The sequence below is a fragment of the Amblyomma mixtum genome, chromosome 2 (genome assembly GCF_055824585.1).
Source record: "Amblyomma mixtum isolate Tamu chromosome 2, ASM5582458v1, whole genome shotgun sequence".
Lineage (NCBI taxonomy): Eukaryota > Metazoa > Arthropoda > Arachnida > Ixodida > Ixodidae > Amblyomma > Amblyomma mixtum.
Window position 1 is genome coordinate 185,519,036 of NC_143013.1, and position 16,060 is coordinate 185,535,095.

The following is a 16,060-nucleotide window of genomic DNA, read 5'->3' on the forward strand; positions in this document are numbered from 1 at the left end:
CATGTGACCAGGGATCCACCGAAGGGTCACCGGTCGTGGGCTTAATGCTAAAAGGGCGGCGTCTAAGGCCGATCGGGTAGGGAAAGGGAGGGCTCTTTCATGGAAGGCACGCAGAGCTGCCTGCGAGTCTGTATAGACAACGTATTGGGGGGTAAGTTGGTAAAGTGTGTGATGGTATCGGCGATCCCGTGTATTGCTAAGGCGAGCGTGGAGAATGGGGAGGTGTACGAACCGGTTGTATGAGTGCTGGTTGTAGAGAGGGAAGGGTGGAGGAAGAAGGCTGCTGTGGAGCTCGCAGTTTCCGTGAGACAGGCGTCTGTGTAGGCCACCGCCGCAGCGTCCAAAGGTGGCATGTGGTTGTATGCGTATGTAACAAGTGAAGGCGGGCTAGTTGGTGTTTGACAATGGAGTGCATACTGCAACCGCGCAAAGCGACGAGGGACGAAGAGAGGAAAGCACAGGCGTCCGCGTCTTGTCCTGTGCTTTCCTCTCTTCGTCCCTCGTCGTTTTGCGCGGTTGCAGTATGCACTCCATTGTATGCGTATGCTTGGCGGCGATCTGCGTGTGTGTGTGTGCGGACATGTTGCGTGGAATGGGCGCGAGGCGGAGGTTAGGGGGATAGATCGGAGACTGCGGTAGGTCTGGGAAAGAGATGGGTGCGTAGGGAGTCTGGGAAAGTATCTACCGCCCAGCTGGTGTACTGGAGATGCGGACGATTTGTCCCACCCGGTGAAGGTTAAGGAGGGCTTGAAGAGCTCGCATTCTTCGCCGAATACAGTTTAATCTCCTACATACACCAGCCAAACTTTATCTATACCGGTACACTTCCACACCTCAGTGCCCAAACTGTCCACACATATATACAGACATAGAACACTGCCTTACACAGTGCCACGCTGCCTTCCAGCGCCCCGCCTATCCTTTCCCCCTACCCCCCCCGTGGCCAACCTGGATCGCCTCCCTGTATCTGATACTGCAACGTGCCCTCGTCGCCTTGGCCCAGGACGTACTGAACGCCTAATAGAAAGGATGTTCTAATAAAAATGTCACACCACTACCACCAACACCTGACTGCTCAGGAACAACGCAATGCTACCAGGCGAAGGCAACTCGCAGGGATGCCGGGAGTATATTTTCAGTGGATTGGGGGGGGGGGGGCTCGAAGAAGTTGCTTTTTACTTCTTTTTTTGTTTATGTACTTGGATTTTTCAGGTATTACAATCCAAGTTTGGCTCGAGAGAGAATAATTAACAGCGTAAAAAAATTGTTCTGCTTACGCATGGATGGATGGATGGAAGAAACTTTATTCTCGTCAGAGAGCATGTGTGGACGATTCCGTGTTAGATGGCCATCAACCCATGGCTGACGGTGACCTGGGTGGCACACTCCACGGCCCTGGTCCGGACGACCGGGTCTAAGCTGGCCAACATGGCCTCCCATTGCTCGAGGGAGGGATCACGCATAATATCTGCAGTTGGCGGTGCTATGCTGCAGCTCTATAATATGTGGTCTTAGGTTGCCAATTCCTGACACCATTTGCACTCCGGCTGAAAGTCCGGGTAGATTTTGCTCAACACGTATGAGTTGAAGAAACATCTAGTCTGCAATCGTCGCCAGACACATTCCTGCGCCTTCACCAATTGCTTGTCCGGGGGTGGGTAAATCATCCGCTCAAGTCTGAAATGGTTAGAAATGTCATGAAAGGATGCCAGCCCATCTCTCGTGGACCTAACCGGGACGTCCGGCTCGCCTACTCGGCTGACGAAACCTCGAGCATTCATGTGAGCCGTCTCATTCCCAGGGTTCCCAGAGTGTGCAGGTACTGTAGTGCCGGAGCCCACATTTCGCTGGCGGGCCTGTCTAAAGCAATGCTGCTCGCCCGCCGGCGCTCAAAGCAGGCCCAGACTTTCTCGGACAAGTCGCGACATGCAGCGTGACTCATCCCGCCGCCGCGGCGCCGACACGGACCCTTCCTCCTGTCCTCCTCTCCGTCGGTGCGAACTCCTCCGACGCTCGCCGGCTCTCGACCATTGGTCTAATTGAACGGTGGCCAGTGATTGGAGGATTTGAACGGCTGGCTGCCCTAAGGGAATATACGGCTCTGCCGTAACCGTTACCAGCGGCTATAAAAACGGAGCCGCGCTGAACCCGAGCAGCAGACGGGCAGCAGAAGAGCCATCACGCCGGAGCTACGCTCGCCGCCGGGGCCGCTCTTCGTCTTTGTGCTAGCCCGTGGTGCTCTTGGCTCTTGTATCATGTAAAAGCCCTTGTACATACTGTACATAAAAGTCATTTGACTCACCGTCGCCTCGACCGTTTCCTGGCTCGGACACCCAGTCCCAACAGTGGTGGCAGCGGTGGGATGCCAAAGGCCCAACAGTGGATGGCAGCTGCGGGATCGACCGGCGTCAGCTACCTCGGCGCGGTGAGTGCCTGATGTTTTCCCCTCAATTCGCCAGACTGCTCTAGCACACGTGATTGTAGTTTAGAGTAGGGCTGTGTGTTGCACTGGAGAGAGCTTTGCTGTTTCGAGCCAAGTCGGAGCGCTTTGAAACGAGAGCTGGTGCAGAGGGAGTAAACGAGGCGTTTTGGAATGAATTACTTGCGCGTGTCATGCTAGTAGCGCTATAGTAGTGAACGGCAAGGGAAATCTAAGGAAAGGGCAGACTACAAGAGGCTATTGTGCGTGATGGAGAACTTCAAAGTGAAGGAACTCATGGAAATTTGTGAAGAGTTGGCCATTGATTTGGGCCCCGCAAAACGAAAGCATGCGATTCTTGAGATCATGCGGGCAGAGGAAGTAACGGCTGAGGAAGCCAATGAGGCCTGGGAAGAGATCACAGAACGCCGTGAGCACGAAGTGGCTGAAAAACAGAAGCAGCTTGAGCTCGAAGAGGCAGAAAAACGGAGGCAGCTTGAGATAAAACGGCATGCCCGCGCTAAGAAACTGATGGACCTGGAACTTGAAGCGCATGAGATCGATTTCGAGAGATATAAAACATTGTCCGCTCTGCATGAGACTAACGGTCAACAGCTGAGAGACAGGCCGCAGCCCTTCGTGATCGCCGAAGATATGGCAAAATATTTGGCGGAGTTTGAGCGCGTCTGCGAGAGAAAGCGCGTTGAGCGGAATGGTTGGGCACAGAAGTTGGTAGCCCTGCTTTCTAGCGAAGCTTATGACGTTGTCAAGCGCCTGTTGGACGGCGGCTTGGTGGACTACGATGAGCTGAAAAGCTTCTTACTGGCGAGATATAACGTGTCACCGCTGGACCTTCGCCAAAGGTACTTGCGAGAGAATAGCACCCCATCGTTTAACGATTTTCCCTACCAGTTTAAAGCCGACATTTTAGAATGGCTCGAAAATGCGGAAGGGTCGGAAGCTCATGACACAGAGGTAGAATGCGTCGCTGTAGAGCAGCCCTGCCAGTGCGGCACAGAGGAAGGTTGTCCGTACGTGGCAGATGTAACTGCTGCTGTAACATCGGGAATTGCCCCACATTCGCCAACTGAGAAAACCTCTACACCATCGGATAAGGTAGTCACAGCATCGGACGATGCAGTTACGGAGGTCTCGCCCATTGAGATTGTCGCGGAGCTACCGGAAAGCGGACCTCCTAGCGTGTCAAAAGCAGGAGAAGTTGCCGAACAGCTGGGGCAGAGAGGATGTCCGTCTGGACCTTAATGAAAGCGCCAGTGCCAACGCTAGCGAAGTAAACGAGGATGACACACCACGTTATGCATCGCATTCAACAGAAATGCAGAAACCTGAGACTTCGGATGAACGGATGCGGACGCATCTAGAGTTTGCGGACGCTGAGTTGTGCGTTGGTGTCTCTAGCGAGCGAGGCGAAACGAGTCCCGTGCTTTCGCACTGCTCTGAGCTTTGCAACATTCCAGAAAGCAGCTGCAGTAGCGAGAACACCGCGACTGAGTGCAGAGCCGACCCTCATCCGCAATCAGCTGATACCCGTCAGGAGCATGACGCGAGCTGCGTGTCAACGCTAATGTCAGGAAAAAACACTGGTTCGTCCGCGCCTGTAGAAGCTAAGGTGCTGGACGACAGTGGAGTACGGAACCTCCCAGACGACATGGGAGCTGTAGACGTCATTCCATCCGAGGGAGATGAGGACAAATGTGCACTCGTAAAGGCTGACGAGGAAGAGCACAGTTTGGAGGAACTTAATAAAGGCGCTAGAGACAGGCCTGATGTAGGTAGCGCAGGTGAATCGGCTAACGATCAGAGCGATATTGTCAGAGAACAGGAACCTAGGCGACGAAAGCAGCATGTGCTTCCTCAGGAGAAAAATATAAGAAAGCACAAGAAAGAAAGCTGCAACCGGAAGGAAAGTAACAGCCAGTTCCGAAAAGAGAGCTATCACCACAAGGTGACCGACAAACAGTGCTGCCGCCGAAAGGACAGTAAAGGCAAGCTCGAGAGAGAGAGCTGTCACCGAAAGACGATGAAAGGCAGACAAAAGAAAGAGTGGTGCCGCCGAGATATGAAAGACAGGCATAAGAAAGACGGGCGCTGCCGAAAAGAGAGAAAGGGCAAGCGCGCGGAGACGGGTTGCCACCATCGGAAGCGCCAACGTCGCCGGCAAAATAACTTCAGTAAAGTCATTCACGTTGTTAGCCCTGAAACTAGAGTCAGAATCAGAGCTAAAGAAGTGTTCGAGGCGTCACTATCGCGCAAAGCGAAGCGCATCAGTGTGTCGAGGCACATAGATCTGAGCAGTCGAATCAACTGCAAAAAGAAATCGTACAAGTATTCGCGCGGGAAAGAGTATCTTGGGAGGAAACCGAGATACAAGAGAGCGCTGCCCGTGAGGCGAAAAATTAAGGAGCGGGACAAGTGAAAATCTTGCCGCCAGCACAGAGAGAGCAAGACGCGCAAAGGCATGTGCTCTCATGCGGGCTCTCGCTTTCTGCTGCAGTCACGGGAGAAACCGTGCTCCCACAGAAAGCGGCACGCGCGCGCAAGGAAAACGCGTGTACGGCTCAAAAAGTGCGAGATCGTACGTAGCCGTAGTGACAGAGGCAAGAAGGAACTCCCTAAGCGCTCGACCAAGCTTAGGTATCGCGATGGAAAGCCGCGAGTGGAAATAACACCATTTAGTAGGCGCAAAATCAAAAGACCGGGTAGATGCGCACTTCGCATCGAGCGAAAATGCAAAAGGGTTCGCGAGAAATTAAAGCCTCGTTGGTGTCACTTACCGCCTGAAACAAAGAAAAGGAAAGGACGGTCTCATCGGAAGCGTTGCGCACTTGCTATGGGACGTCGCGACCGGCGCGCGAAGCGCAAAGAAAGGGACAAGTCGCTAGTAAGAGAAAACCAATCAATCTCGTACTGTAGCTCCCGTAGATACTGGAAAGACAAGTACAGAGAGAAAGAAAAGCGTGTATACCGCGAAAGAGGCAGAGACATTAGCTACCATGGTAGTAGAGAGAGAAAGAAAAGCGCGTCTACCGCGAAAGAGGCAGAGACGTTAGCTACCGGGGTAGTAGAGAGAGAAAGAAAAGCGCAGCACAGCGAAAGAGGCAGAGTCATTAGTTTCCGCTGTAGCGGGTGTCGTTTACCGTCCGTTAGAAGCGAGGAAAACGCGAACGTAGACGCACTAAGCCGTGTGTTCTAAGAAAGGCTGCCTTCGCCTCCTCGTGGTTTACATTTTGTCTCTTCGCGAACAGCTTTTCAGTTCGCTCGCAGATCGGGGAAAAATTTATATCCTCATTTGTGGCCTCAGCTGAGTGTTCTTCCGGCCGAGTGATCTCAAGAGAGCGAATTTATTTTGCATTCATTTCATTCCGAGTGTTTCAGGTGTTTGACACTTTGTCTGAGTTATTAATTACTTTCGAGTTCTTGTATCCCACATGTGTCTCTTGTAGAAGATGGAACAAAAAGGGGACAGAAATATAGCCAGCAGAGTTTATTTTTTTACTTTGAAGTCTGGTGTTTTGACGGGTGACGGAGGGCACTTGCTCGTGTTGGGTGTTGCCTGTTGTCGGTCGGTTCTTGGCAACATGCAGAACGATCAACTACCAATGCTGAGAAGCAAGCTCTTCCGAAGGACCGAGCGAAGCTGATCCAGTCACCTGGGCGACAAAGCTGCGGAGCAGTGATCCTGTCCTGACGAGCTGGACCTGTTCACGGAAAGGAGCCTGGAGCTACCTGCGGCTGAACACCGGACGAGAGCTTAGAGGAGCCTGGCGTACGAGCGCGCCCCGCATCCGAGCCACGCGGAAGTAGCTCGTGTTCGTGGCGCATTGTCTGGCGGCGGTGGTGCTGTAGTGCCGGAGCCCACATTTCGCTGGCGGGCCTGTCTAAACCAGCGCTGCGCGCCCTCCGGCGCTCCAAAGCAGGCCCAGACTTTCTCGGACAAGTCGCGACATGCAGCGTGACTCATCCCGCCGCCGCAGCGCCGACACGGACCCTTCCTCCTGTCCTCCTCTCCGTCGGTGCGAACTCCTCCGACGCTCGCCGGCTCTCGACCATTGGTCTAATTGAACGGTGGCCAATGATTGGAGGATTTGAACGGCTGGCTGCCGTAAGGGAATATACGGCTCTGCCGTAACCGTTACCAGCGGCTATAAAAACGGAGCCGCGCTGAACCCGAGCAGCAGACGGGCAGCAGAAGAGCCATCACGCCGGAGCTACGCTCGCCGCCGGGGCTACGCTCGCCGCCGGGGCCGCGCTTCTTCTTTGTGCTCGCCCGTGGTGCTCTTGGCCCTTGTATCATGTAAAAGCCCTTGTACATACTGTACATAAAAGTCATTTGACTCACCGTCGCCTCGACCGTTTCCTGGCTCGGACACCCAGTTCCAACAGTACCCAGACAATTTCCGCGTCCGTAGCCCCTCGCCCCGTGGCTCGATTTAGCAATCCCGCCGCTGTGACAGATATTCGGCCCCTCGCCAAATTTTGGATGGCTGTTTTTCAATCGCTGAAGATCAGGTCAGCATTACTACTAGTGCTATCGCCGATTCCTCTGCAATTTCTGGGGAGCGGGTTTTGGCTGATTCAGAGGCGATCAAGCGTCCCCGCCCGTCCACCACCGCAATTGCAAATGCATCCTTATCCTTATACTCGGCGACATCTACATAGACTGCCCCGTTGTACTTCCCGTACTTAGCATGTAAAGCTTTGGCTCTTGTCTTCCTGCGGTCCTCATGATGTATTGGATGCATGTTCTTGGGCAAATGTTTTATATACCGGCCCTTGTGCATTTCCCACCTCATCAGAATTTTCGTGTCACCGGCTGGAACGTCAGCTCCAATGCCGATCCTCTCCAATATGTCCCTTCGTGCTTTTGGTTTTGAAAGCCTACCGAGTTGCATCACCAAGTGCGCCTCCCTTAGTTCTTCTAGGGTGTTGTGCACCCTAGAAGAACCTTTTTTGCACCTTTTTTGCTCAAGCAAAATAAAGAAATTTCTTCTTCTTCTTCTTCTTCTTCTTCTTAATTCCAGCAGCCTTTCGGTAGACGCATCGTGAGGCAACCCAAGCGCCGATTTATACGCTTGCCTAATCATAGCCTCCACCTTGCCTTTTTTCGTTGCATCCAACTTCAAATAAGACGTCGCATACACTATTCTACTGAGCACGAACGCCTGCACTAGCTTACACAAGTCTTTTTCCTTAACACCTCTCTGACGATTGGCGATTCTCCTGATTAGCCGCACGGTAGCATTGACCGTATTTTTAAGCCTTTGCAAGGGCTCGCTAATGTTCCTGTTAGTCTGCAGATACATACCCAGGATCCTGATCGTTTGGACCTCTGCGACCGGTACTCCCCCCACTTTTACCTCTAAATGTGGTGGCGGCACACAGTGCCTCGCATGTATCCCTCTTGGGTCATCCCTCAGCACAAAAAGCTTGGACTTGGGCTGAGAGCACGAGAGTCCTGCTTCCCCTGCTAGCTCCTCCACAATATCCACTGCCTGCTGTAGAGTTTCTTCCAATTGTGCGTCAGTGCCTCTTGTTACCCATAGAGTAATGTCATCCGCATAAAATGTATGTTTAAGTCTCGATATCCCTTGCACCCTGGGTGGTATCTTGACGAAGGCGAGATTAAATAGGAACGGCGATAATACCGACCCTTGCGGTGTCCCCCTGCCCCCCAATGGGAAGGGATCCGATTTCATTTCTCCGACTACAATCTCCGCAGTTTTACCCTCCAGAAAAGATCTGATGTACCGGAAGGTCTACCCCCCCCCCCTCCCTCCGGTCCTATGCCCGTTAGGTTTCTCAATACTGCCTCGTGGGTAACATTGTCAAAGGCCTTAGTTAGGTCGAGCCCCAAGATAGCCTTGGTGCCCGTGCCGTACCCAGGATCAACCACGTCTTTTTTGAGCTGTATCGTGACGTCCTGCGTTCATAAATTAGCCCTGAAGCCAATCATTGTTTCAGGTAACAAGTCCTTGTCCTCTACATAACCCTGAAGCCTGTTGAGGACCACATGCTTCATCAATTCGTCCAAGCACGACGTTAGCGAGATGGGACGCAGATTCCAAATGCAGACTTTCTTCACTGCTTTAGGAATAAATGTAATCCTAGCATGCTTCCACTCTGGCCGAATCTCCCCGGCCGCCCAATATTTGTTCATCAAATTCGTGAGTGCCCCCACTGACTTGAAATCCAGGTTCCTCAGCATTTTAGCAGTAACCCCGTCCGGACCCGCTGCTGACGTGGTACGAAGATGGCCCATTGCAAACTCCACCTCCGCCACCGTAAAGTCTGCATCTAATTCAAGGTTTTCCTCACCCGAGCAATCCGTTAAGAAACCGCCCGCCTCTCCGTTGATGTAACGACTTCGGAGTTCATGCATAAATTCCCCAATCGTGCCTTGATACCGTTGAACTAACCTAGCCATTTGCCCCTTCTGGGCAGATTTGGTTGCCGCCGGGTCTAAAAGGTGCCTCAACAACTGCCATGATGTTTTTTTTGCATCTTAATTGCCCATTCATCCGGTCACATATCTGCCCCCACTGTTTGCACTGCAACTCCAGTGTGTAGGTTTCGATTTCTCCTTCTAGCTTGGCCATCTTCTTACGGAGGACACCATTATGCCTTTGTTTCCTCCACCTCCGAAGGAGCCTCGCATGTGCTTCCCACATGTGTAACAATTAGAGGCAGCCGTAAAGTCCTCCTCCTCCGTCGGAACCTCTTCTGTGGTACTCTTCACGGCCTGCTTGAGTGTCTCAACCAAGACTCCTAAGTCCTCGATTTCCCCGTTCACTGTGCCATTCCTGAATTTCCGAAATAAATCGGTCCCAGTCCGGCACTCGAGTTCCTTTCACCGTGTCTTTGTGCTTAGCAGCACTAAATATCGTGGAAAGGATATAGTGATCACTTCCCAGTGGCTGTCCCGTGTTTACCCACTTTGCATCCCTGATACCATTAGAAAATATGAGGTCTGGAGAAGTGTTGTGCTCACGCTGTTGCCTATCCTCGTATGATCGAGCGGGTTGTTCAAGATCGTCCATCGCAGGTCCTGGGCAACCTGCCAAAGCTTATTTCCCTTCGGGCTGGCTCGGATGTAGCCCCACTCCGGATGAGGCGCACTGAAATCTCCCACCACGATGAGTTGAGACCTAGCCGCTAGCCGTAGTGTCTTTATCAGGCGGTCTGGCAAGCCCACCCCTTATCTTTTGGAGAAGGGTATACATTAAGAACAAAGAGACTCTTATCGTCCTTTCTTTTGGGCAAAATCTCCAGCAGGACGCAGTCCTGCATGCTGCTTTCTATGGTATGCTGAATCATTGTGGTGTTGCGATGGACTAGCACGGCCGTGAAGACGCTCTGTACCCTCCCTTAATCAATCTCTGGTGGTGTAAATCCCGGTAATTTGACCGAGCCGCTATCCTCCTGCAAACTTATAATGTCCGGCTTAGTATCCAGATTTTGTATGTGCAACTGCAGGTTCCCTCGCTTGCGACGGAAGCCCCTGCAGTTCCATTGCCGAACTTCAATTTGCTGACGAGGGGCCATGGTGAAGCACTAGGTTCACTAACATCGGCTCTTGGCTGACTACAGGAGGCAATCTAACCTCTAGCATAGCATTTAGCTGTTTAAACATACCCATTACCTGGGTGTGGAAACCCCGCAAGTCAATGGTGAAGGCGTCAAGACGCTCCTCAATGTTCCCTAGTCTAGTTTTGATCCTGTCGACCCGACCTTCCAACCTATCCTGTCTTTCTTCCAGTTTTTCTACTCTCTCCGCAAGGGTAAGCATGTCTCTCCTAAGACTAGTGACTTTAACTACTGGCACCGGCGTGTCCGCCGCCGAAGTTTCTGCTACTCTCATTGCATGCGCTCCCTCATCTGCCGGCGATGGCCTTTTGACCGTCCCCCGATTCTCCACTTTCTCCACTTACATAGCTGTGTTATCGTCCATTCGAGAAGCGTTCGCCTGCGCCGCTTTCTGTGGGGCCTGGGCCAATGGCGTCTGTACCCTTTCTACTCTGCCGGTTTTAAGCGCGCGTTCCATCTCTGTCTTCCTAGCTTCCATCTTTTTGATATTTTCGGCTTGCTGCAGCACCTGCCTTTGTGACTCCTTCTCTCGAGCAGTCTCGTTTTGGGAGCCCGCATTGGTCCAGCTCACCTTTTTCCTCGTGCAACTTGGACTTCTTCCATGACCGGAACCTTGCCCTCCTCCCTTGCAAGGCTCGGGCCGGGCAGTGGCGGGAAGGAAGCTCACCGGGCCCTGCTCTTGCTATCGACTCTCGCATCGCTAGATGACTGCTCCTCGAACGCCGCTCCTCTTTGCCAGCTTGGCTCTTGTCCTCGTTGCTCTGTGCAGATCCGTCGGCTGCTGACGGTCTAGGCGAAACTTGCAGTTCCGACTTCCCGTGCTGTGCGCCCTATGGCGCACGATGCAGTCCGGCGTGCAGGTCAGCGACTCTCCGTCCGGTGCTGCAGGATGTTCCTTCCCGCAATGGCGACACAGATTAGTCTTCGGACGATAGCAGGTCTCGACTAACTCTTTATACGGGATAACAGCCTACAGACAGTTCCAATAAACAACTTGCCGGGGAACGTGCTTCCCCCCAAACGTGATTGTCACAAAATTCGGGGCAATTTTAGGATCAAAGAAACAAAAACATGACGCTACCCGCACACGCTCTAAGGGTGTCTGGGAGCTTCCCACGTAAAAGTGCGCGAAGTGTGGGTGACAGTGATCTGAATCGCCTTTGACTTGCCCAAAGGTCTGGCATCCAAAATTTCCATGTCTTCGTTCCTCTTCAAGAATCCTGCGCGAACTTCTATAAGTGGGCATCCGTTGTACGCATAGTAAATTACTCCACGCACAGAGTTCTCCGGCGCCGCCACGTAAACCTCAAGGTCACGACCGCCCAGCTTGCGCGTCTTTATATTTGCATATGCCCCACTACGTTTCATACACGGCGCGCTAACCGTTATCATGTTGTTTGTCTCATTGACCCGCACCAGGTCTTCTTCCACCGCAGCTCCTCTGCCGCTCTCAGGGCACATCCGAGCTCGCTCAGCGTCACTATGCTCAAGTCCCAATTCTTGGGCCGGCACACAACCTTGAAGTCGTTGGCTGGCATCTTCAGAAACGGCCCCGTTTCTTCCACACCGGCGCTTTCCCCCGCTTGGCTTGGGCTGTTCCGTGCGTCTGGCGCCCGTCGCTGCGCGCCTGTTTCTCGGTAGGCCTACTCTCGGAATGGTCCCCGCACACAGACTTTTTGAAGCGATCTTGATCCTTCAAAACCCAGGCTCATTCTCCCGCCTCGAACTCTTCGGGCGTTATAGATTCTCCCTCAACGGAGACTCCACGATCTTCAGCCTCGCAAAGGCCCCCAACCACAAGGCGCGGCCCTGGAGCCGGGCGCCGCAGGCGTCGGCTCGGCCTAAAGATTAGGTCTAATTTTGCCGCACCGTGGTCGAGTACGAATCGTGAAAAAAACGCAAAGAGGGGGGGAACACTTGCCAAAATATGGTGTCCACAGGTACAGGGCAACTTCCTGCAGACGTTCCCATAAAAAGTAAGTCCAAAGCGCAGCGCATTCCTCCGAAAATTGGTCTCAAGGCGGGAGCTCGTGCGGAATACGCCCGCACAGCGTCCGCTCGGGTGTGCGACCCCCCTTACTCAATGTTTCTTCGATCGCTAGATGGTGCATATTAAGGCGGAAGCCTTTTATGCGAAGCATATTAACGTAGGTTTCGGGCCCTCGCGCGACGCCCGGCGGTAGCCACCATTGACCTTCAAGTGACCTTCAAGTAGGTCACGTGACATGACGTCACGTGATGACGTCACACCGACTGCAGATGGGGCCTCATATCGCGCCGTCGGTCGCCTCCCGGCGGTGGCCACCATTGACCTTGAAGTGAGATCACATGATGTGACGTCACGTGATGACGTCACACCGGCTGCAGATGGGGCCTCTTATCGCGCCGTCGGACGTCGCCCGGCGGAAACCTCCACGCTTCGGTTCGCGGCGTCGCGCGCGACGCGGCGGCGGCGCCACCATCGCTGCATCACGTGATATGTGACGTCACGCCAGGGATGAGGCGGCGCGCGCCCGCCGTCGCGTCAGTCTCTGTGCTCGCAACCGCGCCAGCGTCTTTGCGCCGGGCGTGTATGCGGTGAAGATGCCTCCAAACGCTAAGGACATGCTTAGCATCCAGTGGGCTTAATCTTGATTAGCCTCCAATTTTAATGCCTGACCGTTGTAAGCAAGAGTTGTCGACAGAAATGTCACGCTTTTCAGTTGGTCGAAACGGTCGTGACGTCACAGTGCGCGAATTTCAAATGGGGCCAATTGTAATTTGGCTAGTACCCATGCAACCAGTTAAATGGGTCGTAGAGTGATGTTCCATGTAAGTGGGACTGAGTTTAGTTCATTGCTTAATTACCCAATTAGCGTAATTAACCCTTCTAGTCAGGCGAGATATATAAATAATCCCGGAGAAGGTTGGCCGGTTGGTTGGCTGCGACTGAGAGAAGGATGAAAAGGAACTGTGCACGGGCCTGCCAACTGGCTCAAGCCGAGCCACCACCGCTGCCACGTGCAGATAGCAGAGATTAGAAAGATAGAGGAAAGAGAAAAAAATGGCTGAGGCTTAACTTGGTTAAGCCTGGAGAATGCGAAGCATCATCGTGTCGCGTAATTTGGAGGCGCACAACCACAGCGACGGCGCGAGGTGGGCCCCCGTTTCTCCACTGTCGTGACGTCATAGTGTCACGTGGTGTGACGTCATGTATCACGTGATTTGGAGGCGCACAACCACAGCGACGGCGCGAGGTGGGCCCCCGTTTTTCCACTGCCGTGACGTCATCGTGTCACGTGATTTGGAGGCGCACAACCACAGCGACGGCGCGAGGTGGACCCCCGTTTCTGCACTGTCGTGACGTCATCGTGTCACATGGTGTGACCTCATGTATCACGTGATTTGGAGGCGCATAACCACGGTGAAGGGCTGAAGTGGTAGCTTAAGTAGTATGCTTCGCATAAAAGAGAGCGAAAAGACGCGCGTCGCAACAACCGCGTCCGCCGGAACGGACGCTGGCTGAAAAAACGGATACACGACCGCAGCCCGAAGGCTGCAAACCGGCTCCCATTACGACATCTACACGTTTCATATTCCTGAGAAGCGGGGCCGCCCGAGCACGATTCCGATGCGCCCTATCCGAGGGCCGGCTTTTGCAAGGGCGCTTTCCTTTCTAAGTGCGCGCGCTTTTGGCGAAGGCAGCCCGTAAAAAATGGGGCCAGGCGAAAATAACCAATTGGCACCAATTTCGAACTCAGGACGTCCCTCCGGTACTATTCTCCGACGGCTATGCGGAGTGGGCAACACAGGTCACCAACATACAGAAACAACACACGCAAACACTTCACACCACCGACGAGATCCCCGCAGTGGACAATCACCTCCTGCATCTGTGGGAGGTGCGCTGGAGCTTAACAAAACGATGGAAGAAACACAAGACGAATCGCAAGCTTAGAGCTCGCATTGCACAACTTACGGAGCAGGCTGCGGCATATGCCGCCCAGCTCACAGACACCAATTGCATAGAACGCTGCAACTCGGCAGCGCGTCAGATGAGCTCGAAGGGGGCTTGGCGTCTCTTGCGCAGCCTCATCGACCCTTCTCAAACGAAAGGGGAGACGCAAAAACAGCTCCGGCGGGCTCTGCACGGCTACCAAGGTACGACGGCGCAACTTGCGGACACTTTGTGCGACAGGTATCTCTGCCGCACAAATGACCCGGTTGGGCCCGAGTACACGTACTCCGGCAAGCCAAATCAGGATTTAGACGCCCCTTTTGAGTTGCATGACCTTAAGGCGGCCCTAGCTAAAATGGGCCGAGGTGGGGCGCCGGGTCGGGCTCGCATAACAGTGAAACTGTTGGCGAACCTCTCCGACTCTGCATACCTCCATTTGCTACAATACATAAATCAGATCTGGGATTGGTGTCCGCTCCCACTCGAATGGAAAACATCGCTTGTAACGTTCATCCTCAAAGCAGGTAAAGCCGTGACTACGGACAACTTGAGACCCATCTCATTAACCTCGTGTGTGGGAAAGCTCATGGAGACGATGGTTCGGGATCGCCTCTCTCCATACATGGAGGGTAAGGGCCTCTTTGCAGACACTATGTTCGGGTTCCGCCCGCACATGTCTGCACAGGATGTCCTACTCCAACTACACAGGGACATAATACGACAAACAGCCATGCAACAAAACGACAAGGCCATTCTCGCCCTCGATCTTAAGGGGGCGTTTGACAATGTTAAACATGGCACCATACTCTCTAACTTGAACACCACTAACTGCGGGGCGAAGGTCTTCGCCTATGTCAGAGACTTCCTCTCTGCGCGTCAGGCACTCCTCCGGATCGAGGACGAGGAATACGGCCCGTACTCTATGGGTACACGAGGTACACCACAGGGGGCGGTGTTATCACCGCTCCTTTTCAACATCGCCATGATGCACCTGCCCGGCCGACTGGCTCAGGTGGATGGCATAAAACACGCACTCTACGCAGACGACATTACAATCTGGACCACCGAGGGGAGCCTTGGGGAGATGGAGGACCGCCTTCAGCAGGCCGCCTCCATAGACGAAGCATATGCTGCCGACTGTGGTCTCCAATGTGCTCCCGCCAAATCAGAGCTTCTACACGTCAGGACAAACCACAAGGACAACACGTCTCTACACATATCTCTGTCGGGCGGTCCCATCAGAGAAGTGGCGGAGCTCCGGATGCTGGGTCTGTTCATCAATAACAAACTTAGGCCGGACTCTACTATAGCGAAACTCAAAAGCATAGGTGAACAGGTAGGGCGCATGATCCGCCGTGTTTCCAACAAGCGGGGTGGTCTGCGGGGCAGGGAAGCGCTACGGCTCGCCTATGCCTTCGTGACCAGCCGGATCCTCTACGCCGTGCCGTACCTACGCACCACCAAACAACAAGACGAGCGCATTGACGCCATCATCAGGAAGGCAACAAAGCGAGCACTGGACCTCCCGGTGGCTACCTCCAACGCCAAACTGAAGTCGTTGGGAGTGGTAAACTCCTATCAGGAGTTGCGGGAGGCCCACCTCGTGAACCAATATACGCGGCTATCTCAGACGGTGCCTGGGCGCCGCCTGCTAAACCGCTTACACATCCAACACACATGCATACCAGAAGGGACGGAGAACATCCCGGTGCTGTGGCGCCACATGCTCTTGGTCGCTCCGCTCCCGCGTAACATGGACATGGCTTCACATGAAGGCAGACGACAAGCGCGGGTTCGCACGCTTTAGAGGCAATATGGCTATAAAGAGGGCGTCTATTAAGTGGAAATCACAGGGCCGTCGCCCGCGGGATTCTTCACGGCTGCCGTAGTCCACCGGGGAATGAATGTCGATGGGCTATCTTTTCGGTCCCCAAATTCAACACAAGCGGAGGAAGTCGCAATAGCTCTCGCTGCCGCCGATCCAAAATCGAAAACGGTTATCACAGACTCTCGCCGGGCCTGTGTTAACATTATCTTGCAGGCGAAATATCACCTCTTGCCTCGCAAATTCTAAGACGCGCTCTCGCCGATCCAACACA

The 16,060-nt window shown here is 53.6% G+C and overlaps 1 pseudogene; it reads right to left on the bottom strand.

Annotated features, from left to right (window-relative positions):
* Positions 1–1,340: 1,340 nt before the first annotated feature.
* LOC149361818 (uncharacterized) lies at positions 1,341–11,562 on the bottom strand (annotated as a pseudogene).
* Between the last annotated feature and the right edge of the window lie 4,498 nt (positions 11,563–16,060).